Source organism: Rhipicephalus microplus, unplaced genomic scaffold, assembly GCF_043290135.1.
Source record: "Rhipicephalus microplus isolate Deutch F79 unplaced genomic scaffold, USDA_Rmic scaffold_13, whole genome shotgun sequence".
In the NCBI taxonomy this organism is placed as follows: Eukaryota; Metazoa; Arthropoda; class Arachnida; order Ixodida; family Ixodidae; genus Rhipicephalus; species Rhipicephalus microplus.
The window spans coordinates 13,354,024-13,381,562 of NW_027464586.1; the positions used below are offsets into that span (position 1 = coordinate 13,354,024).

Genomic DNA, 27,539 nt, shown 5'->3' on the forward strand with positions numbered 1-27,539 from the left:
TTCTAAACAAGATTGTGGATTGGTTGGACCACTGGCAGAGCTTGAAGCATGATGCTGGCCAGTTAACTCGCGAAACGCACATGACACTGCGACATACCTCACATGCCCTTGTTGAGGTGTGAACGTATTGCATTGAAGAACTTCGGTTCAAATACGTTTTGCTAGGGAAATTTCAAACCGACAGTTTGGAAGACAGGTTTGGCAGGTACAGGCAGCTGTCTGGTGCCCAATACCACGTTTCGATACCTCAGATTTATGAATCCGAGCAGAAGCTGAGACTTCAGAAGCTACTTGATCTTCCCAACTTGGATACAATTGCACCTTGCATTCGTACCACTGATTTGAAATTCCTTGTTAAGCAGTTTGATGTTGCATTGATGGACGATGATGTGAAGGAGAAGGAGAAAATGCTACCAGCTATTACATATGTAGCAGGATATTGTGCATATGCTGCAGTTAGGAAACTTGCCTGCTTTTCCTGCCAGGAAAACTTGACTGTTGAGAATCGGACCATTGAACTGGATGATGATGTGCTGATAGCTAATGCAACGCGTGGTGGACTGAAATTTCCACAAGCGGTAGTTGTGAATGCCGTGCTCACAATGGAAATTGTGCTTGACAAGCTGAGAAGTCCGAAGTACGCATCACAATTTTTTGCTTGCGCAAAACAAAAAGAAGTTCTTGTAAGCCTCGCGACTTCCCTTGTTGAGTGCAATGAAGACTTGGATTTCTGCGATGGTGGCCACTCACCTGAACTTGTCTTAAACTATGTTCTCAGTGCTGTTGCCAATACGCTGCTGAATAATTTGTGCAAAGTTCAAAATAACAAGCTGAATGAAAGCAAGGCTGCAAAGCGGAACAAAGTTGAAAATAAAGGAACTGAAAGCAAGGCTGCGAAGCGGAAGCTCAGTACTCTTCAAGCATAATCTTCTTTCTTATGAATTGTTCTGCCTGTTTGGATTATGATGTATCACGAATAAATATGTCTCACAACGAAAATTTAAGCCTCTTTTAAACTGCACGAAATGGCTGTGCATGCTGTTAAAATTTTCACGAGTGCCTGATGAATTATTTCAAGCCAGCGTTTAGTTAAAAACATACTGAAAATATTCCTTAATGCAAATATTCTGTGCACTCCAAAACCGCGAAAACCGTAATAATAGTGCAGGGAAAATGCCATTTCGGAAAGAAAAAGCGTAGCATTGGGTGAAGCCGACTTTTAGGCCGATCTCACTGCGGTGACGTCACGCAGCCCTGCACAGGCCTTCTCTAGTTCTAGGTGGTGTTGGCCAATTTTCGTCGGCGGCGGTGGTGGCGACGGCGACGCAGAAACCGAAACTGAAAACTTCAAAAGGCTCTTCTGCCACAGGAATTCGTTGAAATTCAGCGATTTTCATCCAAATAGCATAAATGACACTACACAGATGTGTCGACATCCCAATGAATGCAGAGCGTTTTGTAAAATAGTTTTTATTTTGCATTCATAAAAAATAACGCGTATTTCAATTTAACACCATGTTCTACCGTAAATGTGCGGCACTTAGCTTTTTTTTAATTTAAGATGCAGCAGTTTGTTGCTGTTGTTAGCTACGTCATACTTTATGAAACCTTCTTTCATTGAACCATGAGCAAGCAGTGACGCACGTCATTCATTTCGCTTTTTCCAAATTCGATCTTACTTTTACACTGTACACTGCACAAAAAAGAAACACCTCTGCTTCGAGTTTTCTTATTGCGATTGCATGAAACTGCATTCCTGAGTATCTGTCATGCTTTGAATGTAACTTTCCTTCAAACGAATCAAAATACCTACTTTTCACAATGTGAGAATTTTTTATGCAGCGGTATAAAATGCGCAAGGAAACAAATCTGCGCATTTATTCAACTAGTTCTCAGCATGGTGTTCAATGAATGAAGTGTAGACATGGGCGTGGGTGAGGTGGGTGGTGCAACACGGACACTTGAATACCCTTCAAGCTCCACCAGTACCTGCTACCCACACTAGCGACACCAACACGACCCGCTCCCTCAGTCGTGATGCAAGTTGAAAGAAGGGTTTGCATCCCCCCAAGACGAAAACCCGTCGATGGTCATATGTGCAGATGAGAGCAAATGCAATATTTGCTCAGATACACAGCCCATACTGGTCACGAGCTGGGCGTCCGTTGACCACGCCTGCAGAGAACGTTGACTCCCCGACCCCTTGGTGTTTGGTCAGGGAAGGGGGACACCCCTTGCAAGTGGGCCCCATTAAAAGTTCTTATAAAAACGTCACAAATAAGAATGCTTGATAAGTATGTATAAAACATTCAACTTTTCAATGCTTTTTTTTGTAGCGTGTACACGTGCTCGATACCCATCAGATGTGTGAGACAATCGAAACAGCAACTGCCACTCTCGACTTTTTCCTGGAAAGACTCAATAGAAGAATGCAATTACGAGTGCTGGGAACCTATGTTCGTTTGTATATTTGATTTCTAGGCATGATTTAAATTCTTATATAAACAAAAATAAAACCTGCAACATATTAAAAAAAGGCGGCTATTGCAAGATGTGTGTTGCAAGACGTGATTTCTCTAGACTTACTTCTCTGCAAGGCACATCTGGTGTCACAAACTTGCAAGTGTCCCCCCTTTTCCCCACGACATTTCCCGATCCCCCCCCCCCCCCTCTATAATAAAAAGGCACCAATGTAGGCCTCCGTAGGCCTCCGTGATTGCCTACTGGTGCGTGGCGTGCCATTCCGGTGGCTAGGACCAACAGTGCCGATTTTGACTTGCTTTATTGGGGGTGCTGAAGGATCAAGAAAAGGCCGATATTTGTAAATTTCTTGAGAGTTCAGTGATAGTTTCTGTGTGAATACCGTGGATTATTGAACCTCACTTTGAGTGTAATTCTCCAATGAAAAAAAAAATGGTTTCATCCTGTGTCACTGCAGAGTCAGAAGCCATCACATGTGCAGGCATCATTAAGCTTCTTTATAACATTGCTAAGATTCAGTACATGTGTACAAATACTTCTCGTTAATTGAACATTTTGAGTATAATCCTTGCCTGGGTTAGTATGTGTGAAACATAAATTTGAGTTTTAAACATTCTGTTTGTGGGTTGTTGCAGCAAAACCACATTGATTAAAACTGATCACTTCGGAGCTACGGCAAAGGTAACATTCGTTATGTTTTTTTCGGTTGCGGTAACGATAATGCGTTGTTACCTTTTTTATGTATTTATATAACGTGGAGCCGTGAAACGTTCCCTTTTTTCTTATTAGAGTAACGAGTGAGGTATTTAGTTACTTTTTACTGTAACGGACACATCACTAAATAGACTTACAGGAGTGATGTCGGCCCACACCGTCAGTAGTTGTTGCGGTCTATAGACTGGCTGTAAACATTACATGGATATATTCCTTTCACCCTGCACGTGATAGGGAAGCGTTGCTTGACCATTGAGGATCTCGACCTTTGAGAAATACACAACAGCTTCTTAATGATATGCATATCATCTCACCGAAGCGTGCACTTCGTTTCGTTAAAGTTTACAGTCAACGTGAGTGCTGTCGTCACGCCGTATGTTTTAGGTAGAAATTTAGCCTACTCAAAATACCCAAAGACGTCGATCCACCATGCAACGCGTGGCCACCCGCTGACGGTTCTGTATGAAAATGGCATCCACAGTGAAACATGTTGCATCTGCTGAAATTTTATCGCAAAGTTATTATACTGCCACGCTCGCTTGTATTTTTATGTCACTGTCTTGCGCAAAGGCACTGCCGTAGTGGTTCAGTAGCTAAGGTACTCGGCTGCTGACCCGCAGGTGGCGGGATCAAGTCCCACCTGCGGCTGCTTTATTTTCGATAGAGGCGAAAATGCTGTAGCTCCATGTGCTGCGATTTGGGTGCATGTTAAAGAACCCCAGGTTGTCAAAATTTCTGGAGTCATTCACTATACGGCATCTCTCATAATCATGTGGTGGTTTTGAAACGTTAAACACCACATATTAATCAATTGCCTTGCGCAAAGGACGCTTGACTGTCTGCGAAAACTCTAGATTGTTTTAGATTCTTCTGATAAGCTTGAGACACCTACGATATGGATGCTACGTGCATAAATGGCGACGTACCTTCGCGCAGATCATATTACCAATGACCAATGTTCTGATTACCGCTATCTGTGTAAAGCACGAATTTCTAGTACTTTGCACTTTCCTATGCACATTTTCACTCAATAAAAAGTGTCGTCTTGTGCAACCCACGTATTATCTTCTTTGACGTCGCAACCACGTGGCTATACCGTAAGTGAAATGAGAACGCTGAAATGATCGATACAAAACAGTGAGATGGGGCGTAAGTGCACGCCCAAGTTTGATTTGAGATGCGTATACCACAAGCTATTTTCTTCTATAGAACCAATATGATGCGGATTTGTTAAATCACTGTGAAGTTGAATGTCAAGAAAGGAAGAACACGAACTTGGAAAAAGACAGGGGAGACGAAAAGTGATAGGTATTGACGTAAAGTTTGATCGGTCATTCCACGCCGAACGTCCAAGGCATTTTAGCGACTATCTTAGGTGTGTTCGAAAAATGTCGGGCTGATTTACTCTATTGAAAGCAGTCTATTGCGAAAATGTTTAGCAGAGAAAGATGTTTTTGTCACCTATATGTGACCAAAATTCCGGCAATAGGCTGGGCCTTATATCGAGTCCTAAGATAAAAGAACATATACTGAGTGAGTCTATGTGGGCTCTATTTATTTTACCGCCCTATGATTCCGTATATTTGAAACCTCCCACGATGGCGTGCCTTGTTGTCGTATTGACGTTCAGGCTAGTAAAGCCGAAAATTTTATTTTTCAAATTATAAGACTGTTCATTTTTCCCCCCTCCCAGAACTCGTTCCAGGGTTGGTCCTTTGATAAAAACCAGTCTTATATCTTTAAAAAAATGCTTGGATATCAACTATTCATAACTCTCATTATAGATGTGGAAATGAAATGGCCATCACTAAATGACTGATGAGGTGAAATATTAACATCAAAGGCATAGTAAACGTGACTAAATAGCTAATTCCACAAAAACAATGTAACCTGAAATAATGATGTCACCACACATCTAAAACCTCATGAAATGTATATTGCACAGCTGCAAGGTGCAGTTATTCGAGCGCTTTTTGGAGTGAAATTTGGTCACGGAGTTAATCCCGTTCACGGTGGTGCTATTTTTAAATTTAACGGTTTAATATCAAACGAAGCATTAGGAAATTTTTTGCGTGAAACCCGTATTTTTTTTTGCGATGTAATTGAGGATTGTATACATTGTGCTGGCACGAAGTTTAATGCAGGTGATGTGTTTATAGAGTACACCGTTCGGTGACTGTGGTAAAATAGAAACAGCAATTTATGTCAATTCATGCTATAAAACTCACGTGACCTGCTCCCAGAGAACAGAAGAATGCATAACGAAGGGCGCTACTAATGAACGGAAGAATTAAATAATTCTCGGTCTTTAATGTTGTTTCTGTAGTCCAATCTACAAACGTTCGTATTAAACGTGCATAACGGTACGAAGGCATGGAATTGGGTTCTGCAGCATGTTGTGACGCATGTGCAACTTCAGGTCACCTTTATTACGTGACATTGGAATCCAAACTGAGCTTGATCTATGATTATGTACCTAATCAACGGAGAATGAGTGCTAAGCTCCGGTTTTATTAATAATGTGGCTTCAAACATGAGAAAGCAGCACGATTCACGAGCAATCGAGCACCCGTTCTGTTTTTCTATTGCGTTGAACTGCTTGTGCCCTCAGATGCCACTTCAGTTTTTTCTTGAATAATTGAGGCGATTAGGAAAGTTGTGAGCGCCAAACAAGACGTTAACGTGAACGAGAGAGACAGGACGAATGCTTGGGAACGTCGTGTGAAACCATTAGTTTGCGCTCAAAATTTCCCGATAGCAATGCGCCATCTGGCTGGATTTCAAGTTTTGTTAAAATGTGGCGATGGCACAGACCATGGGTTTTTGTCATGTCATTTACTACCATATAAACAGCGGTGGCGTAATTAAGGGTACCATGAAAATTGTCGCGGTCATATTTCAAGAAGGAAGGAGGCAGAAACGCACCGTTCATGCCATACGTGATCCTTCATCACACGCGTAAATAAATTTATTCAAGCTGTAACATGGTTGAAGAATTCTGTTACTTCTCGGCAGTCAGAGAGGCTCTTAATTCTCGAGTCTCTTTATTGCTGCCATCTTTTTCCAACAGGCCTGCAGTTTTTTTGTACCGACATAGCAACGCCCAAGTTTTTGAAGATTTTTTTTTCATTTCCATCCAAAAACGATTCCATTCATAGTCATTTTTGAAGCGCGTAAAACCTTCCTGTCATTCGTCACCCGTCGTTGCGTTCGTCCAGTACACACTGCAAAAGGCTTGATGGCAAAGTCGTTTTGCATGTTCAAGTTCCTCGTACCCATCCTTTCGCGCTCTTTGTGCACTTCAAGGAATGCAGGAAGACTACAAAACAACGCAACGAGCTGTACACTGTGCCGTCGGAACTGGTATGCATGGCGCGAACATGTTGCGAGTGGTCTCGCAGTGTTCTGCCAATGCAATCCGTTCGCTGGTGCCAGAGCTCAAGTTGGGTCGACACGCGGCGTCGTTGCGGCGCCATTGGTGTCGTGTTTCCCGTGTCTTTTCTTATACACAGTGTTCTGCGAATAAATGCCTCTGTTTAGCCGCTGGTGCCAAGGTCACGGATTACATTTTTTCTTCTTTCCTTCCGCAGCTGTGGTGACAATTGGTGGTTAGATTATCGGTTATTTCTTTATTTATTTTAGTTTTCTCGTTTATCTAGTTTTCTGTATTCTTGCCCAAGAAAGGTGATTCAGAACATTGTTTTTCTCGTGTGAATGACCGTAGGTATGTACGTGTGTGGTTGCAGCTCCACATTTCCAAGTCGTACGCCACGGACTGCCCTGCCGACGGCCCATATTCTCTTTCTGCTCTAGCAGCTATGGCCGTCACGTTCTTCCAAACCTTCTTTTCCTACCTACTTCTAAACTCTTTTCTTCACTCTCCCATTTCCCTTCAAGTGACTGATACGTGATCTCGCAAGGAAAGATAGTGTTTTTTTTTTTCCTTTTCTTCAACCACACATTCATCCATTCAGGGGAAGCTTGCATGCAGTAACTGGTTTGGAAAGTAGGTAAGATTCGTGGCAAGTCACCTCACCCTGGGCTGCCGAGCACAAAACAAAGCTTAGCCGAGAGTCATGAGAAAGCATGGAGATTACACAGCAAGATGAAAAGAGAAGATACTTTTTCTAATGGGTTATTGCGAAAGCCAGTGGGGCAACCCTTTTAATTTAAGACCATCCCCGCTTCTAGTCGTACATTGAAGTAACGAGAAAACTCCAACCAAAACATATTTAAAAAAAGCGACGTTTTTAAGCCAATATGTCACCCCTGAGGAAGAAGCCGGACCAGCTTTCAAAACATCGGGTTTTTTTCCCTTAAATATATATTGGTTGGAGTTCTCATTCATTATGTTTCTATACAAAACTGAAAGACTTATGTCGAATGTTCACCTTTGATTCCAGTCGTACATTATACCCTCGCTGCCACGACAAACCCCCTCACACCGAGACATTTAGAGAAGGAGTGACAGGTGCGCAACCGTAAGCAGCCCCTCTTCCTTCTTGGACGTTTATAGCCCTGTGTGCGTGTGTGTGTGGGGAGGGGGGGGGGGTAGAGAGAGGAGTACTGACGAAAAAAATGTTGCATGTTGGTTTTTTTTTGCACCGGGTAGCTAACGACATAGTAATTATTTTATTTTTGAGCAAGCAGCATACAATACAACATAATCATGCCCACCTAAAAATACGCAAACACAGGCGCTGTATTGCAACTGATGAGGTATTGTAGAAAGATTCAGCTTATGTAGGATAACACGTACATGTGCACTAACACCAGTGCATTCAATGAAGACAAGTTTTTCTTGCATTGTTTTGCAGGAAGACTTGACGAATGAAGAACCATGAATGCACCTTACCTGATTCGAAACTCGGGACAGGTAACATACTTTTTAAAGAACGCGACCCTGTCAAGTCATGGTTCTCAGATTTTGTGCTGCAAAAATTTTATATTACATCATTCCGCACAATGACCAAATTACAAGCGTAGGCGAATGTATTCACCAGCATAGTATCACCGAATTTCAAAATAGCACAGGTATTTACAGCAGCCAATTCATGTGGTACTCAATGTATATAGTGCTATCAGCGCTCATGTGCCTCTCGCGGAAATTGCATGTTATGTTAGGTTTCTCTTTGATATTAATATGTAAAGGCACGGGAAATAACTTGTTTTTGTATGTTGAAAGATCTTTTGTATGTTGAAGGCAGGCCCACCTGCCGAAACGTTAGTAAAACTAGTGTTTTTTTTTTTTTCGCACGTTTGTCGACCTCTTTTTTTTACCGTATATATATATTATATATAGGTTGCTTGTAAATTGCAATTCTTTCACATGTTTTTAATGGTGCTCCTTCGACATTTATTGTATAAACCGGACCACGTCGAATATCGCTCATTTTTAGTGCGAGTGAGTCCAAAGCAAAATATTTTTATATGTGGTTATTGAGTTAGTCTGAGTGAGTCCCATTTATTTTGCCAACCTATGCCGTACGTGGGATCTTTCCGTATTCCGCAGGGTGTAGTAGTCTGAGTGTTGTTTGCGAAATTTACTATAACCTTGCTCGTTTAAATGGTAAATTTGGCTTTCATGTTAAGCAAAATCGTTTGTCCCAGGTGTTAAAAGCTGAACAATATTGCTGCTATTTTTCTGTCATACATCCAGAAATCTTGCTGAAATGCTCTGTTTGCATTCTGTTTGCAAAATCGCTTGATGCTGCTCTGGGAAACCCGGACAATGACGACGTTTCAATTTTTCGACAACGAATTGCACACGAGCGGCTTGCGATAAGCAAGAAATCACTCTTATGTGCGATTGGAGGTGGAAAGTATATAGTTTGCTATTTGCATGAAGGCTTGAGATAAATGTAAAGGGACAACTGGAAATGAGGGTGAAAGAGTGCGTTGGAGTAACCTCTAATTTAGGTAGGTACCTCATCTTCCAGTATAGCTAGGTGGCGCAAACATTTTGATATTTTGGCGTTTCTGTAGTTAGGTGTTTTCATTTTTTGACTTGGTGCAGAAGACTGAGGCGCAAAAAACATATCGTGAACCAGGAAGAGCAGAAGAAAAGAAAGAACAGCGCCATTGACATTTTACACTGTCGGTATCTTGTTTAATCGGCTTTTTGATTTTTCGGTGTACTACCTTTCGGCATTCCAATAGTTCGTCATTTCGATTTTCGGCGTTTCGAGTGCCACATTATTATAGCTTTAGTCAACAAAAAATGCGAACTCCACCCAGGTGCATTTAAACCACGTGCAGCGCTCCGCTTACCGGGAAGTGATACCAACCTGTGCGACAAAAGCAAATAATCCATGAAAAAAATATTGCATAGCAAAGTCACAGTTATGAACTAACTGAATTGTATTTGAGGGACCATATTTAGTTAACCAGTAATCATGGGTTGGTTTATAATTGCAACTCATCCGCCGCGAAACATACTTTTTTTATTTTTCGCGGATTCTTTGCTCGCTGTTCTCTATCAATTTATTATTCTTCGGATGTAATTAACCAGGTGCTTTACACGTCAGTATTCTTTCACAGTGTCACAAGAGGTCCACGCGGTGCACTCTAAAAGTATTCGAATTCCTCGATGACCAAAGCTAATACTTGCGCGGAAATCATTTGAATAAGTACTTAGAGAGCTGTATACTGTCTAGATGTTTCTGGCGTCCACTCAGCTTGTTCTTAATGTTAGGATTGCACTTAATGCTAGGAACCACCACAACCAACCACCTTAATACAAACACATGCGAGGACTGAGATCAGTAGAACGCCAATTTGAAATTATCTAGCTGACTAAAAACAAAATAAGCTTTTTTGAAAAAAAAAACTTACAGTCGGTACACAGGGCAGGCTGCTAGCAAATGCGCTCTGGACACATCAATGTTAAATTTAGAACCTAATGCGGCGCGTCATTGGCTCAACATCTTTATGCAGAACACCACAGTCTAGATGCTGATGGTCAACAAGTCCTTCGGTTAGCAGAAGTGGTCTATTACAACATGCTTTACTTTTCCAACTGCGTCATGCGTATAGTCATCTATGCAGCCCCCTAGAATAGGTTTAATTAAAGGACTCATTGAAGAAGAGATACAAGCTAGCTAGTTTTCTTTTTGTACCAGCACCAAAAAGCATATCGGCACTACTGCCGCGTGCTCCACATAGCACCACTCAGTGAATAGACAAACGCCATGATGAAAAATAACAATCAGCAAAGTGCATGGTTTAACCCACCAACCTCAAGACTAGAGGGTTTCGTTACACCGGCCGTACAGACAATAGCATAAAGGCTTTTACTTGCCATCTTCGCGCTCACGATGATCAAGAGTTGCAATTTGGAACATCTGTGCACCGGGCCCCAGTGCATAAACCGGGTTTTCAGCAAAAATATGTCGCTTCTTTCAATCAAAATACGCCGCAGGGAAAATTCCTGGTGATCGAATGCTTGATAGTCTGTAGGAAATCCGGTCACTGCGTTGATATGGCTTATCGTACACCATTCTATAGAAGCAGCAGCGGGGCTTAACACTCATGAACCATGGAAAAGCGCCGACAGAGAACAAGTACTCCCACGTGCGAACTTAGTTTAAAAAATATTGGAGCGATTTTCTTTTTTTTTTTTTGAGTAAATTTCCAGAAGTCATGCGCAGTGAATAAATATTTGTAATACTTTAACCCAAATATATGCGACTAACAACCGCCTTATACTTCAGCTATATTATGAAAATATACTAGAATTCCAAGACTTTCTAAGAAAAGAAGCTATGGCATACACTGCACGCCTTTTTATAGCAGATGCACGTTACGTACGTCATTGTGGCCACTACCAATGCCCTCTCGGAGTGAAAATGTGCGTGGTTGTGCGTGTGTCTGTAGAAGATGTTAAGATCGGCCTCTTTGGCTTAGCGCCGCTTGGACGCGAGGGACGATTGCTGCTAAGCCTACCCTGATTTGTTCTGGGTCAACGCTCTCGAGGTGCGCCAAAAGAGGCGACAACACGAAAGTCATACTTCGAATTCTTTAGGGCTGTTGGCTCCCATTGTCAAAAACTCTTTGAACACGCCTGACTGACTGACGGCCTAGGAAGAGCTGTTGGAAATCGAGGCTGCTTGATTTGTTCGACGTGCCACGAGACGCGCTGAACAATTAGCCGAGAGCTTGGGATCCGTCGTCAGGTATGTTTCCCACACTCTGTGGTGCTTTCAAGTCTTCCACTCCCCCAGGCCCTAGCCTGCCTAGCGCTGCAGACCCTATTCTGCACGTGCCATGCAACGTTATTGCACTGTGCTGTGCTGTGCGTATTATTGCATTATGACCTACGTTGTGTTTCTCCCTCGCCATGGGTTGAACTGAACGTGCATCCTTTCTATTTCCTGGGTAGAAAAGAAGGCAGTCTTTGACTTTCTCTCTCTTTCTTCCTCTCGTTTTTTTTATCCTTATTCGCTGCGCCGTGCTCCCTGCTTGGCGGCAGAAATTAGGCCCCTTCTTCTAACCACTACCCCCCCCCCCCCCCCATGTGGGAGATGAAGACGGCAATTTCTTTGGACTGCCCTGGACTGAATGGACATGCTGTCTGTCCGTTCACAGGGATATGCAAGGCGGCTTTCCTGTAAGATTTATTTTCCGACCAAAAACTCTCGTTCACAGACTGCTTTTCTCCCTCATTGTGCCTTTACCTTTTCGAATTCCAGCGAATGCACGCGAGCACGCGAGTACAACAGAATGTCACCTCTCCAAATTCCAGCGAACGCACGCGAGCACAACAAGATCTCAAAAAGGTGAATGGCAAAAACAAAATGAGCGAGAAAAGCAGTCTGTGAACGAAAGTTTTTGTTAGAAAACTAACCTTACAGAAAAGCTGCCTTGCAGATTATTGCAAACTGTCCATTGTTTTCTCCTGCAGAGAGTTTTAGGAAGACCACGGCTTTAAACGCGAGCACCGAGACGCTGTGAACCAGCTCTCAGAAGCTCTCATCAAGCTTCCATGATGCTACCATCAACATATACTATTACGCTACCTTTAGTTTGTAAATAGTGTATATAAACGTTGCTCTTATCATCACCGGCTACTTTGCTTGGCTTCTACCTGACACTTGGCTAGCTCCTTCAAATACATCACGAGCAAGCAAAAGGGCACGGAGTTGTTAAGATGAAAATGTGCAACATCACATCGCTTTTATTACGTGACATATTCATTCTCCGCCGCATTCGCCCGATCGTGTCCACATATAACTATCCAGTTTTTATAGCGACGACACACCATTGATTGCGTTCACGTCATTGAATGTCAATTAAACAGCGGTTGCATTATTTATTTGCAAATTACTTCTTCATAAAGTATGGTGAAGTAATTTATTATTTGGCCACATAAGGAGCTTTCTAACTTGACTTACTTTTTTATCAAGACCTGAATATCATGTTAAGTTTTATTTCGTTGATTTTGAGCATTACCTTCGCAACAGAAGTACATCTGTCAGCTACAATCATTCCTAACCTCTCCCAGTGCCAGTAGGTCCGTTCAAGTTACATGACGAAAACCATTTTGCTGGACTATGTCATATATGACATGCCACTCAAATTTCGGTCTCTGCATTTCTGATGAATCCAGCCGTCTTTTGTAAAGTCTCTACTGGCAAGTTTTTTTTTTAAATCCTGTTTTGTTATTTTTAAAACTGGTGGCCTCAGACAAGCTCATTACGCCGCTTCTCACCACTGGATAGCCGTTGTTACGCGCGGCGCCTGGGCCGACGGGGGAGAGCCGCGTTCTTTGTTCATCAAACAAGTCACCGAATGGCTGCCAGCCTGCTGTCCGCCGTGTATTGTCCATCTTAGCCGGGAAGTTAGGAGGCATTCCGACAACATAATACGTTCGCCGAGACGATCACAATGGTTTCTTGGTGTCACAGGTGCAGTGTGGTGGCCTAGGGTGCCTTGATGCCCGCGCGCTCCGCTGAGGGTGAGGACAGCCGCGTCGTCTGCTACGACGGCCGCCATTACGGCTCCTGCCGTAGTGGGGCAGCATGCGAAGCGCATTACCGCTTGCGGTGCTCGCGTATGGTAGGAAAGAAGTACTCGTTGGCGAGCTTTTTTTTTGGTGCAACTTGGACACCTCTTAGTGCTGTTGTTGCCTAATTGTTAAATGGAACAACGCACGTCATACAAACTGGTGGCCTGTGCTTGTACAATGCGCCAGGGGCTGACATAGACTGAATGAAATGAGCCACGAACTCCCACACCAGAAAGATTCGCGTTAAACCGTTGTCGTCGTTAAGACGGAGGGGCGCATGAACTTTTATTACTACGCTTCCTTTTCTACATCCTCCATGGTCTCGGCTTTGCATTTCATAACGTCTATCACTTCGTGAAGAACGCCTGGGAGAAACTTCAAATTTTGAATCCTCCGTGCGAGCGTTCTTTTGGATGGGAGAGGATATCCCATTTTTCTCAAAGTTTCATATCCGGTTGTTCCACAAGCAAACTTAATTTGAAGGCCTTGCTTGACAGTGTGCGGAGACCAAGAGTTCCCCAAGCTGCTGCTCCTTGAGAGAGCGCGTACTTGATCGTCGTTGAGAAATTTCATATTTTGCGAAATATTTGTTGCCTCAGTCTCGAGTTTTTGCACTTTTTTCTTGAGACCACTAATGGTGTTCTTGGCTGTGTCATGATGTTGCTGAAGTTCAGAGTACTTTCTTGTAAGGTCAGCAAGCTTCTTCTTCAGTTCTGCTGATTCTGCAGTAGAATTTGATGTCTCACCAGCCGCTGCATTAACTTCTCTTGAATCTGCATCACTAGTGTTCGCTGACAGTTCAACAACGGCGTCGTCAACTTCCATGGTGTCGTGCCCATAACACGATGTTCCTTGCCGTGTAGATTCAGGAACGGCGTGGTTTTGTGGGGTCTCTAGGGTAGTTTTAACTGCAGCTGGATATTGACGCAGACCAGGAGGAGATTTGTTGGTCTCGTTGCTGGAGGGTGCAGGCACAGTTCTTTCTTTTGGTGGCTTTCGTTCCTTAGGCAGTGCTGCAAGCAGAAATGTATGTATTCATGAACATATTCAAGCAATGCCAGTTCATGTCTAGCTTGTTAATTTTACAAATGTAACACATGCAGCAGATACCGGCTTAGTTATTGACGTGAGGAAGACACTTGTCCTTCCCCCGCCCTTTCCACAAGGGATAGGGGAAGGTCTTAAAATACCATAATTAAATTGTGCTCAAAATTTCTCCCCACAATATATGGCTCTAATTCAAATTGGAGCTTCATATGCCAGAGCTACACGTGTGCGCCGTTGTGGAGGGCTCAACTGACATTCGCTCCCTATGCAGTTTATTGATTATTTGATTGTAGGGCTTAACACGCAATACTTTTTTGCAGACTAGTTGGTTCATACTTGAAAAAGTGAATTGCTGCACAAACTTGAAGAAAAAAAACAAGAGAGACAGGAAAGAGTGCAGTTTTTTTTTTTCAAGCTTAACACGCCAACGCAACACAGGTAATGAGGCGCACTGTAGTGGGGGCTCGTGCATCGTGGATCTCGTATACATAATGGTTTCCGTTTTCCCCCTTTGTAAATAACATAGCCACTGCACCTGACATCCTAGCAGTACACGACCGTGTGCTAAGTAGCGGAAAACTGTTGTGCAGTGGGTCATGCCTGTAAACACTGAAATCCAGACGTATATACAGTCATGACCAAAAAATGCAAACAAGAAATATAAACCACAACACTCAAGTATCGCAATTTTTTTTTACATGCAAGTCAAAGTGATGCAACGTAATCACAAAAACAAAGTTGGGAAATGTAGCTTTCCAAACGCACTAATAGCGTGCCATTATTTGACCGTCTAATATTAGCAGTATTTTTCGATTTTGCGTGGTCTGGTTCACATTTTTGTGTTCGCATTTCCTAGCTTTGTCCGTGACTGCATTTCCAGAATTTATGCACTAATGTGGACGCAGCATATGAGGACCTATTTGGTGTTAGCTTCGTAGAAATCCCAGGTACATAGAGTACTTGCAACTAGTGCTGCTTTATGTAATGCAAGAAAAAAGTTCAATCTTACGTTTGAATGTGAACAAAGTTGGGACGGCATTTGGTTTCAACTTCTTCCAGCCATCCGCACGATGTTGCTCATAGTTGTTCTCTTCAAAGTGAGCCTGCAAATAAAACCAGAATTAAAAATTAACACACTGGCAGAAGAAAAACGAATGTCTGTCACTGTCAATAAACAAGATTTCATGTATGCATTCAGTATGATTCGCAGCAGGAACTAGCAGCAACTTTGAAGCACAAAAAGAAGGAAACTAATTGAGCTCACGCGCGCTTTCACGTAAGCCACTTCAGTGAGCGCGATCATAGACCCAGCCTGCTGTTATAATAACCCTTTCAATTTTCGCACTGAAGATCTGTAAGGATTCCTGAATTCATGTGAATAAAATATTAGTCTATTGTGCTGACAAAGGACCAGGTCTGATTTTATAGCGAGCGTTACAGATTTCGTTCTATCGAAAGCTTTGTACCCAAGCCTCCAAGTTCCCAATGCAATCGAATTTATTTGTCAGGTAAAAATGACAACACTCCGTAACAGCGCTTGTTTTGTTCGTCACTGAAGTGTTCCTGATTCCCAAGTATACATACGACGATACACACAAGACAGCCAGAAGTCCGGCCTCGTAATATTACGAGTTTTTCGCAGGAACAGCATGTTTATGTTCAAACGGCTTGATTTCACAAGAGGCGTTCAAATTTCGACCGATCAGTGCCAACGCGTGCACGAATAAACATGGGCAGGCCTCGTAAGCGTTGTGAAATCCCCCTACCACGCACCCGAGCCTATGTTAATTCCCTGCGAGGCCATATGCGCGCATTTCACGTCCGATTTCCTCTTATGTGAATTACGTGAACTCTACGTGCCGTACTCTTGAAGTTCGGCAGCAGTCAGGCGCCGTCAGATTTCCGTACTCGCTCGCCGGCACGCGGCCTGAACTCACTCCCCGTTTTCTGCCCTTGCATATAATTTTCTCCCTCCTCCACTTTCTAAATTCTCATCTGTTTAACTACACCTCCTGCGTCCCCATCTCTTGCCTACTTTTCGTTCAGCTCAACTCCGCCAGCACCCGGTCGACGCGTACGCTGTCGGGGCGAGTTGGCGAGCGAGTACGGCAATTTCACGAAGTCTGTCTTCGGGCTGCGAGGCGGACGGTCACGACAGCGGCAGCCGGTCTCGCGAGCAAAATAGCTGCGAAGCGCAGTGCACGAAATTAACAGCCTCGGGTAGGGGGTGGGAAGGATTTCACAACGCTGCTGCCAAGGCAACACTTTCCCGTGCAAGGGCACTGAAACTAGTCGCAATTCCTATGAATGTAGTAGCACACTCGAGGCCCTTGAACCAGCATGAAATGTTATCTACACGGGGGCTTCCGAAGCCCCCGTACTTGACGCATTTTCTTAAAGCGTGATCTTTTAACACGAGCACGCCGCACAGTACCCTGCACGACGTTTGGCTGTCCTGCGTTTACATTGCGCACCTAAATAAAAAACAACGGCGCCCTAAATAATGCTGACCAGTCAGAATACGACGCACTAAAAAAAATGTTTACTTACGCTGCATACGTGCGACGTATCAGTCGGTTGCCACTTGTCTCGTTTGATTTTAACGGTCCAAAGAAGCCTTCTTTTTGGTTCTCTTGGAAACCGGTACAACTTCCATCCGTTTCTCGAGTGATTCGAGCACTGCGGCACGCAGCAGCCGGGCATGGTGATGCGGAGATGGGTGCATAAAACTGTAAGGGAATGAACACTGCCCAACAACACCTCACACGCCAAGCACGAACTACCGGCCGGAGGCGCCAAAATGGCGGTCGCGCTGGCGCCGAAGCCGAGGCGGCGGCATCTGCCCTTGCAAAAGCTGACACCACTCTAAGCGGGGGCGCGCGCATCGAGGCACTCTATCCATCGAGGCACTCTATCCATCGAGGCAGGTGGAGTGTCGTGGAGTGGTAGAGGTCGGACGTGTTTTTGGAGAGCTCCGGAATGACAGCTACAGATAAGTGTTTTTGCATGTTTACAGCTTGCCTCTATATGTAGCGTTATGAGAACGTAAGGCGCTAGCGTAAGGCTTGATTAGGTCTAGTACGGTGTACGGTTTTTTTTATTAGTATTTTGTACTGTGTCTTTTTTTCTCCAGCCACCACGTGGCTGAAGCCTGCGCGTAGACCGACCACGTGCATGCGCAGGTGCTGTGAAGTGTAGCGTATTTATTTATTATTGTGGTTCTTTTTGGCTTAGACCAGTGTATTTTAGTACAGTTTTCTAACACGTGGGCATCGGTAAACTGAGCTAGCCATGGTCAAAAAGACCGTAAAGTGTTCCGAGTGCGGAGTAGGGCGGAAGGTGGAAATTAGTGCGGAGGAGAAAGCAGAAGATGACGCCAAGTGTAGACAGTGCGAGTTCGAGGAGAAAATGAAAAATATGATGGCGGTCCAGAGTGGGCTCATGGAGAAAATCGCAGAGCTGGAGAATGCATTGGCGAAGGAGCGAGAGAAAACGTCAGCCATGGAAGAAAGGCTCCGGGCAGCCGAGAAGGGCCTATCGAAGGTCGTGAAAGGGAACGAAGACGCAGGTGACGGCGGAAGCATTATGGCGACGACCCCCCGTGCGGGAGAGATGAAGGAAACAGGCATGACAAAGGCAGATACATTGGCCACAGGGCCCAGCTACCGGGAAGTAGATTTGAGGGAGGGAGGGAGCAAACCAGCAGCCGTGACTCACGCTAGTCACCTAGTCAGCAGCCAGGTGCAGGTTTCAGAAGGAATGTCTGAACAGGTCATCATCGCCGGTGACTCAAATTTAGTCCGATGCGCAGCGGCAATCAAAGAAAGGGTGAAAGGCGACAAGAGAGTTGCGATAGGGACGTTCCCAGGACAAACGCTGGGGACAGTAATGAGTCAAGCGGGTGAACAACTCGCAGCTAAAGCTAACAATCGTAACCTCGTTGTAATTGCGGGAGGGTTAAATGACGTCCTGAAAAAAGAATCCTCAGGACTAGCGACGACCTTGGCGAAAGGGGTGGATGACATGCGCACCGTGTCCCCCCAGGTGCAAATTGTAGTATGCACAGTACCGGAAGTACCAGTACGCAACATCAACCTGCAAAGAGCGGTTGTCGACGCAAACAAAGAGATATGGCGAATTAGTCGAGAGAAGGGTTTCGAGGTAGTGGATTTAAACAGGGAAGTGCACAGGTGGGGTGGATTCCAAAGAGACAAGATTCATTTCGATAAGAGGCTTGGACACGAGGTGGGCTGGCGACTGGCAGGACGCGCAATAGCTTTTTTGGGGGGCTCACGGGCCCTTCGGTGTCCGGGGTAGCTCGTAACAGGGAAAACAACCAGGAGGACGCTTTGACAGGTAGAATTGCGAAAAACCAGAAAAAAGGTAAAAGAAAAAGGAAAAAGGCGCGTGTTGCAATTAGTTACATAAACATGCAGGGTGGCAGAAAGAAGGCAAAATGGTTAGAGATTGAGGAGCAGTTAAACAAAGAACAGATAGGCGTGTATGCGGTTACAGAAACACACCTTAGAGACTTGGAAGAGCCACCACATATTAAAAATTATGTTTGGGAAGGGTGTAACAGGACCATATCGGAAAGGAAAGGTGGGGGTGTAGGAATGCTAATTCACCGCGGAGCCAAATGGGTTAGGTGAAACAGACGTGTTCAGAGCACCTCTGGGTTCGGGGCACAGTAGGTGGAAAGGAAACGTGGCTAGGGGTAGCCTACTTGTGGACGGGGAATAACTGCAGAGAAAAGAATCAGGAGATAGTGGATTGCATGAGTGCGGATATTAACGAATTTGGTAATGGGGCCGAAATCATCCTTCTAGGGGACATGAATGCCCACATACATGACCTTGACGGATATTCAGACACCAATGGGAAGTTATTACTAGATCTTTGCGAGCAACATAGTCTGGAGATAGTTAACACGGGGCCTAAATGTGACGGCCAGATCACATGGGAAGTCGGAAACAAGCAATCAAGTATTGATTATTGTCTCATGACTGAAGGAATTTACCACAAACTGACAGAAATGAGGATAGACGAAGAAGGCATTAACAGCTTGGGTAGTGATCATAAACGAATAACATTACAAATGGGATACGAAACTGAAAATATGAGCATGGAATCAAAGTCTGGCAGCTCGTATTTAAATGACAAACAAATAATAAATATAGCCGCAAGAGTCGAGGAAGAAGTAGGCGAAATACCAGGCAAGGACTGGGAGTATAGTGAGCTGTTACATCTAATGACGAAGGAGATAGGGAAAGAGAAGAAAACTGTTTGCTGGAAAGGAAAAAGGAAGCCAAAAAGTTGGTGGAACAAGGAAATCCGGGAGGCGATCGAGAAGCGACGCGAAGCATCACGGGAGCATAGAAAGGCAAAAAAGGAGAAGCGGCCGCAGGACGAAGTCAAAAAAATATGGGAAATATATTTAGAGAAAAAATCCCTTGTACAGAAATTGGTAGAGGCAAAAATTAAAGGTGAAAGTGAACGCTGGATGACAGAGATACACGAAAAAAAGGAGGCCGCGCCTAGGATTTTTTGGAGCCACATAAAGGCGCTAGGTAGGAAGTCTGTCACAACGCAACAACATATTCTAGATGAAAGAGGAAATCAATTGGAAGGGTACGAAGCGCTAGGTTACATCCAAAAGGTAACAGCCGATTCGTTTCAAAAGAGCGTCCAGGGGATCTCCCCGGTGAGTAAAAGTGTGGCGGAGAAAGCAACAGAGGAAGAGCTAGTACTTGATAATTTCAACTGGAAAAAGGCCGAAGGAAAAATTCCAAAGCGCACTGCCGCGGGTTTAGATGGGATTCCCGTTAGCCTCATTAACGAACTAGGACATAACACTAAAGAAGCATTGTTAAAAGCAGTAGAAAAAAGCTTAAAGGACGGACAAATACCGGACAGTTGGCGACAAAGTAGAATGAACTTAATCTATAAAGGCAAGGGAGAAAAGGACAATATTCGCTCGTATAGACCACTAACCATTACATCGGTACTATACAGGATGGCGATGCAAGCAGTAAAAATGAAAATAGAAACATGGGCCGAACATAACGATATTTTGGGAGAACTTCAGAACGGATTTCGAGTCGACAGGCGGTTAGACGATAACCTGTTTGTTCTCACTCAGTGTATAGAAATATCTAAAATAGAGAATAGGCCCTTGTACGTGGCTTTTCTAGACATCACTGGGGCATACGACAACGTTAATCAGGAAATTTTGTGGAATATATTGAAAGGAATGGGCATGGGCGACGACTGTATACAGCTTTTGAGGGAGATATACCGAGAAAATACAGTTTGCATAGAGTGGGAAGGAATGCGTAGCAAAGAGAACGTTGAGGTTAGCAGGGGTCTGAGACAGGGATGTCCTTTGTCCCCGCTGTTATTCATGCTGTACATGGTGAGTATGGAAAAAGCGCTAGAAGGTAGCAACATTGGTTTTAATCTGTCACACAAACAGGGCGGCATGATGATTGAGCAGAAGCTTCCAGGTTTATTTTATGCGGACGATATCGTCTTATTTGCGGACAGTCGAGATGATATACAGCAGCTGGCGAATATATGCGGAAGGGAAGGTGAAGCTCTTGGACTAGGATTCAGTGTAACGAAGTGTGGATTGATGGTATTCAATGATCCCTGTGATCAGACGGTGTCCATACAAGGCCAAGAAATACCGAGGGTAAGTGAATACAAGTACCTTGGAGTATGGGTAAATGAGAGTGATAGATACATGGAGGTACAGGAAAAAGCCTCGGCAGCAAAAGGAAAGAGGAATGCGGCAATAATGAAGCACAGAGCGTTGTGGGGATACAATAGGTATGAGGTGCTTCGAGGTCTGTGGAAGGGTGTAATGGTTCCAGGGCTTACTTTTGGGAACTCAGTGGTGTGCATGAGGGCAGAGGTGCAAGCGGGAATGGATGTAAATCAAAGGACTGTGGGACGCCTCGCGTTGGGTGCTCACGGGAAGACGACAAACGAGGCTGTAAAGGGCGATATGGGGTGGGCAGGTTTTGAGGCGAGGGAAGCGCAGAGCAAAATAAGGTTCGAAGAAAGGCTAAGAAATATGAAGGAGAGTAGATGGGCAGAGAAGGTGTTCCGTTATTTGTATAGGAAGAGCGTGGACACACAGTGGAGAAAAAGAACTAGAAGACTCACTAGTAAGTATACGGCTGGTATTGTAAGCCATATGTCAACAAAGAGCGTTAAGGGAAAAGTCAGGGAGGCGGAGAGGATTTACTGGATGGCAGCTATGGAGAAAAAACCGGCTTTGAGTAACTACCGAAAGGGCAAAAATGAAATAAGGAGGGAGGCATTTTACGATAATTCAAGGGGAAGCGCTTTACTGTTTGAAGCGAGATCGGGTTGCCTTAGAACGCGTAGTTATAAAGCAAGATTCAGTAAAGAAGAAGAACAATGCACATGCTGCGGGAAAGATAAGGAAACGGCGGAGCATGTTCAGATTGAATGTGGAGATATCCACCCAGGTGTACGTTTGGGCACGAGCCTACAGGAAGCCTTGGGTTTTAGGGACAACAATGGAAAGCTGAACACACCCGCGATTGAAATAAGTAAGAGACGGTTAGAGTATTGGTGGCAGAAAATTAGAGAGAAAGGACAAAAATAAATATTGGAAAAATAAAATATGGACAGTGTGCCGTAAATGGCAGAGAACTTAAGCTGAAAATTTACCTTTTTTTCCATTAAGATAGAATTTATCGAAGTAGAGGCATTAGGCCAACATAAAAAAAAGAAAAAATGTTTTTTTTTTGTCGAGCCTGGTGGCATACTTGTCACCACCCCGTTATAAAGGGGACGCTCATAGCATCCATCCATCTATGGTGGCCAGGCCCCAATCAAAGATCTTGACTTGAAGGAGTGTGAGCGGCACCGTCAGAAATGGTGTGTGTGTCTCGTGATTCAACAGCGAATTCTGGATCCATTCCCTGATATAGTCAAAACGCCGCACACTTTATAGTGAGCCACCCAGCTCATTAGCAAGAGATCTCTCGCCCTGTCTGTACAGAATGTAATAAATCCTCTGTTAAGTTTGCCATCTTACTCCTGAGTGCCCATGCGTTTTCCTTCCGGTCTCTCTACACGCCTTACTTGTCCCTATTTCTCCACACCCAGTGCTGGGCAGCAAACCGGATGCCAAGATATGGTTAATTCCCCAGCCTTCCTTTCTCTCTCTTGCCATCTTACTGCCTTGGCATCTTCACCCCGGATATCCGATGTCCTAAAAGGTCGGTACAAATAGATAAGTAAACATATGGTGAATAGTTTCTGCAGCATGTTCAGACGCTGTATGTAAGTGGTCATCCTCGAAAATTATGAACTTTAACACCACGGACAGGTGCTGATGTACCCTGAGTAGGTTTGAGCATGTATTATGCCTCGACGCTTTTAATCTTTATTAAACTTGTCCCTTTCGATTTCATCCTTCGGGGCTTTATGTAGTTCTTCATCTAACGCGCTGCCTTCGTGCTGCGCTGCTACCACTTCATTTCTTCTGTATATACGAACTGTTTCGGGCACAATTATAGGCTGCCATCTTGGACTGATAATGATGCCGTTTTGCATTCGTATGAATATTCGAATAGTGCTGTCACGGACGGCTATTTTCGGCGACACCGCGTCACGGCAATTAACGGGCGCCGTACTCCCCGACTGACCATGAGAAACGGCGGCACATGAATGGGAACCGATAAGTGCAAAATGGGGGTGCTCTCCTTAGAACGTCGCCGCCGACAGTTAATCCTTTTGTAACCGTGGCGACGTCTGCAAGGTCGTAGAAGGCCGCGGTATACCCCGTACAAGGATTAGACTACAAGACGCCCGGCTGAGAGCTAAGTGGTTGACCGTTCCCACGGAGAAAAGCGTGGGAAACGCTCTGGTGGCCAAGCCGTATGACAACAACCCGACAGGTTGTCACTCTCGCTAGTTGCGGGCCCTCTCCCTATTAAAAAGGGGTGGGGTCAAAATATTTTTGGGGCGGAGTTTCCCCCCCAATTAAACGCGCATGATTGGACCCAGGTAGAGGTCTCTTGTCCCCAAGGAAGAGAGCGAGGAGACACGAGGGGGATTTAAGCGCAGGATTTTGCCCTGCTAGGCAGACTAGTCGCTGACCAAGATGGTGTAGAAACAGATCAACAAGCATCTCTTCTAGAAGTTTTTAGTGTGGCTCTGTATCGGCTGGCCACCTAAACTTAGCCGTTCGTCTAGTTGTGACGCGATATCAACGTCGGCAACGTAGACATCGGGACTTCGCCTCGAGTTAGCTCAACCTGCTCGAAGTCACCTGTAAGCACTAGCCTCCCGGAGCCACCAGCGTTGCAACACCGCCGACATCGCAGTCGTGCCAGAACTCTCTTCGACTTCTCGCTTCCGATCGTCGGGGACGCAACGCTGCCGGTCATCACACGTATGCCTCCACCTGTTTATATCTTCGAACTTTCTACTCCGTCGTTCTATTGTTGTTAGGTTGTGTAGCTTGTATACTAGTTCTCTCTCGTAAGCTGATTTATTGTTTCTGTTATATATTTCTTTAGTTGTATGAACTGTCAATGTATTTTGTTAGTTGTATTGAAGTGTTGTATTAGATCCCGTGTGCTGCAATATCACTAGAGTAAAGTTGTTTTGTTTTCTCACATCTCTGATCTCTTCACTGTCTCTGCTTGCGTACGGAACGAACCGACCTGCTGTCATTCCCGTCACCGACTTCGCGCTGGCGACGCTAGAGTGGCAGCTTGCAACAAGTGCTATGGTTAACTCGCACGCATCGAAACGCTGGGCCATTATATTCAACGTTGTATGACCATAATCATAGCTAATTACGACACAAAAAACAGCGAAAATTGCTTTTAAGCCTAAGATGGCAGTGTCTATGCTTTACTGTAACTGTTACATTTATTTTTCGTCAGTTTGTCCAATATGTCATTTCATGCAGCGGCCGCCGAGCTGTTCATAGTGGTACTCTCGGTCTCTGAAGCTGCATGAAAATAACTAAGAAGCCTGATTTTTACTGGCTACATAAAATGTGAAACGAAGCTATGAATCAAGATGAAAAAGAAGACAAATCTGTGAAAAGTCAGTAGTGACGCATAAATGGAGCACCAATTGCACCAATGAAAAACGTCGGCGGCGGCGGCGCGCCGACCAGTCGGCGCACACCGCTACTGCTATGTAGTGTCACCCTCCTGAACACCCTACTCCACGGAGGAAGGAAATAGTGCCCTACTCCATATTCTCCATACTCCATATTCTCCTACTCCATACTCCATAGAACATAGTACAACTACAGTGGCTAGAATAGAAAAGTGTGATGAATGCACCGGCTAGCGCGTAACGCCTTCGGAGGAACTCACCAGATGGCGCTGGCAAACGCTTGCACGTTTGCACATAAAGGGGACGCTCATAGCATCCATCCATCCACGTGTTGGATGTGGCATAAATAAAGAAACAATCGACCACATAGTCATGGAATGCCAAAAGATTCAGCCGGATATAAATGTGGGGAAGGTCACACTTCCTGAGGCACTGGGCTTCGCGGTTGATGGAAGCATTAACTGGTCAGCAGTAGGTATTACTAAGCAGCGGCTGGAGTATTGGTGGAGGAAAAGCAGAGAAGTCGATAAAATAACATCCCAGCCAAGAGTAGGGGCTGGGCAAAATTAAAAAAACATCCGAGTTGAGGGACAAAATTTAAACTCGAACTATTAAGGTAGGCTAGATGGCGCATGCCGTCACCCCGATTCAAAGAGTAGGCCTTTCATCATCATCATCATCATCATCATCACCACGTCACCTGAGGTGGCACTGCGCGGCGCAGAGACGGCAAATCAACCACGCGCGGGGGTAATGTGTAACATTTAAAATATATTTTCTCGCTCGTGGATGGCCTCAAAAGGCGACCGAGAAAATATGGTAATTGGCTTCTGAAAAACAGGATGCCTACGCGGGTGCACGACTGATCTGAAATATCGTCAGGTCGACAGGATGCCGAAAGTGAGTGCGTAACGGTACTGAAACAATTTATCGATGAGAAGTGGTAGAAGAGTAGAACGATGAGCTCAGTTGTGAGCCATTGCTTGCAACACTTTTCACGGCGAACCACCATTTTCTCAAGCACTAATCTGTGAATAATTCATTGATGATTGATTGATATGTGGGGTTTAACTCCCAAAACCACCATATAATTATGAGAGACGCCGTAGTGGAGGGCTCCGGAAATTCTCACCAACTGGGTTTTTTTTTTTTTTTAACGTGCACCAAAATCTGAAACCTGTAAATGAAGCGTCATCAATCAAAGCGTCATAATCATGAGGCGAGAATCACGAGCGGTGTCTGAATGAAATCCTTTACTTTCTGCACACAGGTGATAGAACACATTTCCGAGTAGTGACTCACTATCTGTTTGCAACGATGCATTCCTGATAATTTGTTGCACGTCCTTTTTTTATCCCCCCAAAAAAAGTTTATTAGTTCACCAGCGCCCCAAAGAACATTGGGCTGCAAGCCTAGGTTATGTGCCTGAGCTTCAGGCACTTCCTATTTTCACGGGAAGATGCTCACGGGAAGATGCTGCCCACCTGGGACGGGGCGCTAAATCTGTTCTATCTAGATGGGTGGCGTAAAATCTGCCTCATACATTGATTTAATATAAAGGAGACACCTTGCAATAAACATTCGCCCCTCCCCTCCCCTGAACGGCAAGCACGCCCAGTGGCTGGCAGAACTACATAAAAAAAGATAGAAAGGCAGCTGCGAAATTTTGGAACCATCTAAACTCACCAAGAAATGAGACGAGAATAGAGCAGATATTTATAACTACAGCTCAAGGTGCTAGGCTAGAAGGGGACGAAGCTATTGAACATATAAGAACAAGGGTGACAGAAAAATTTCAACACAGAAGTGCTTTATGCACCACAATAGACAAGGATGAATCAAGTGGCGCGATGGCTCCATTTTCACAAGAAGAGTGGGAAAGGGCTGAGAAAAGTATTCCTAGTAGTACATCAACAGGCCCAGATGGCATTCCAATTATGCTGATAAAGACATTAGGCCCGAAGTCTGAGCAGACTTTGAAAGAGGCAGTGAGCAAAATAATAACCAATGGAGAAGTTCCCGATGGATGGAAACTTAGCAGGAAAAGCATGATCTATAAAGGAAAGGGGGACAAAGCTGAAATAAACAACTACCGTCCTATAACAGTGATATCAGTGGTCTACAGGCTGGCGTTGCAGATTATAAAGGAAAGACTGCAGGCATGGAGAGAGGATGAGGGGGAACTGCAGAATTGGTTTAGGAAACACAAGAGGATGGAAGACAATCTTTTCTCACTGACCCAGTGCATCGAAATAGCAAAAAAGGAACGCAGACCCCTGTGGCTAGCATTTTTGGATATCAAGGGAGCGTACGATAGCGTGGTTCAAGAGGAATTGTGGGGAATGCTGGACACACTAGGCGTGAAAGATGTAGTCACTAATTTTTTAAAGGAGATATATAAATGTAACAAGGTAGATGGGTGGCGTAAAATTTGCCTCATACATTGATTTAATATAAAGGAGACACCTTGCAATAAACATTCGCCCCTCCCCTCCCCTGAACGGCAAGCACGCCCATGGGTGTACGCCTTTCAATGCGGACAGTTTCACCCATCTAAGTGTGCTCGAAGTGCCGGGAGATGTACCTCTCGCTGAAGTGCAGCTCGCACACAGCCGGGTTATCTTGAAGCAGCTTGTCAGCGCGCGGGATCGCTCTACGCCACTGCGCTAACAGAGCTTCGTCCTTTGGAACGCCGAACAACGCATGCTTCTTTTCAGCTGACTAATAGCCTGTAGTGAACCCGGGTGACGAAGCAATGACTTTGTTTTCGCGCCATCAGAGTGCATACAGAAGCACTGGTGTCAGAGTGCCACCACAATTAAAAAAAAAAAAAAACGAGGACGAACACACCTGACGAAACTGTCGGAAACGTGCAAACGACGTTTAAACGATTGTGCGCCTCCCACGCGGCTACTCCTCGGGGGCTACAGTGCGCTCCGTAGGCTCCGCTTGCCGCTCATCACACTTTCCTATTCTAGCCACTGAAGTACAACTAGCGTCATTTCGCCTCGCGGTATTGCAGTTCAGTACGCCGCCGTTACAGATTTGCATGTTATTTTGATACAACAGCCCAAAGGTACAGTTTCTGTTCTCTAATCAGGTAGGTATTCTGTGGTTTTCTACTCCAAGTAGTAGTCGAAAGAGCATTTTTTCGCCGTCTTTGTGGTGAGAG

General features: G+C 44.7%; 1 protein-coding gene and 1 long non-coding RNA gene across 2 annotated transcripts in view; one reads left to right on the top strand and one right to left on the bottom strand.

Moving 5' to 3' along the window:
• Positions 1-27,539, top strand: part of LOC119162964 (uncharacterized) — a 205,769-nt gene that overhangs the window by 13,464 nt on the left and 164,766 nt on the right. The gene's annotated exons all lie outside the window — the stretch shown is intronic.
• LOC142784017 (uncharacterized) lies at positions 13,506-16,897 on the bottom strand. Its single transcript, XR_012888559.1, has 3 exons — positions 16,799-16,897; positions 15,258-15,351; positions 13,506-14,214 (listed from the first exon to the last, which is right to left on the bottom strand). It is a non-coding gene; the product is annotated as an uncharacterized LOC142784017 (long non-coding RNA).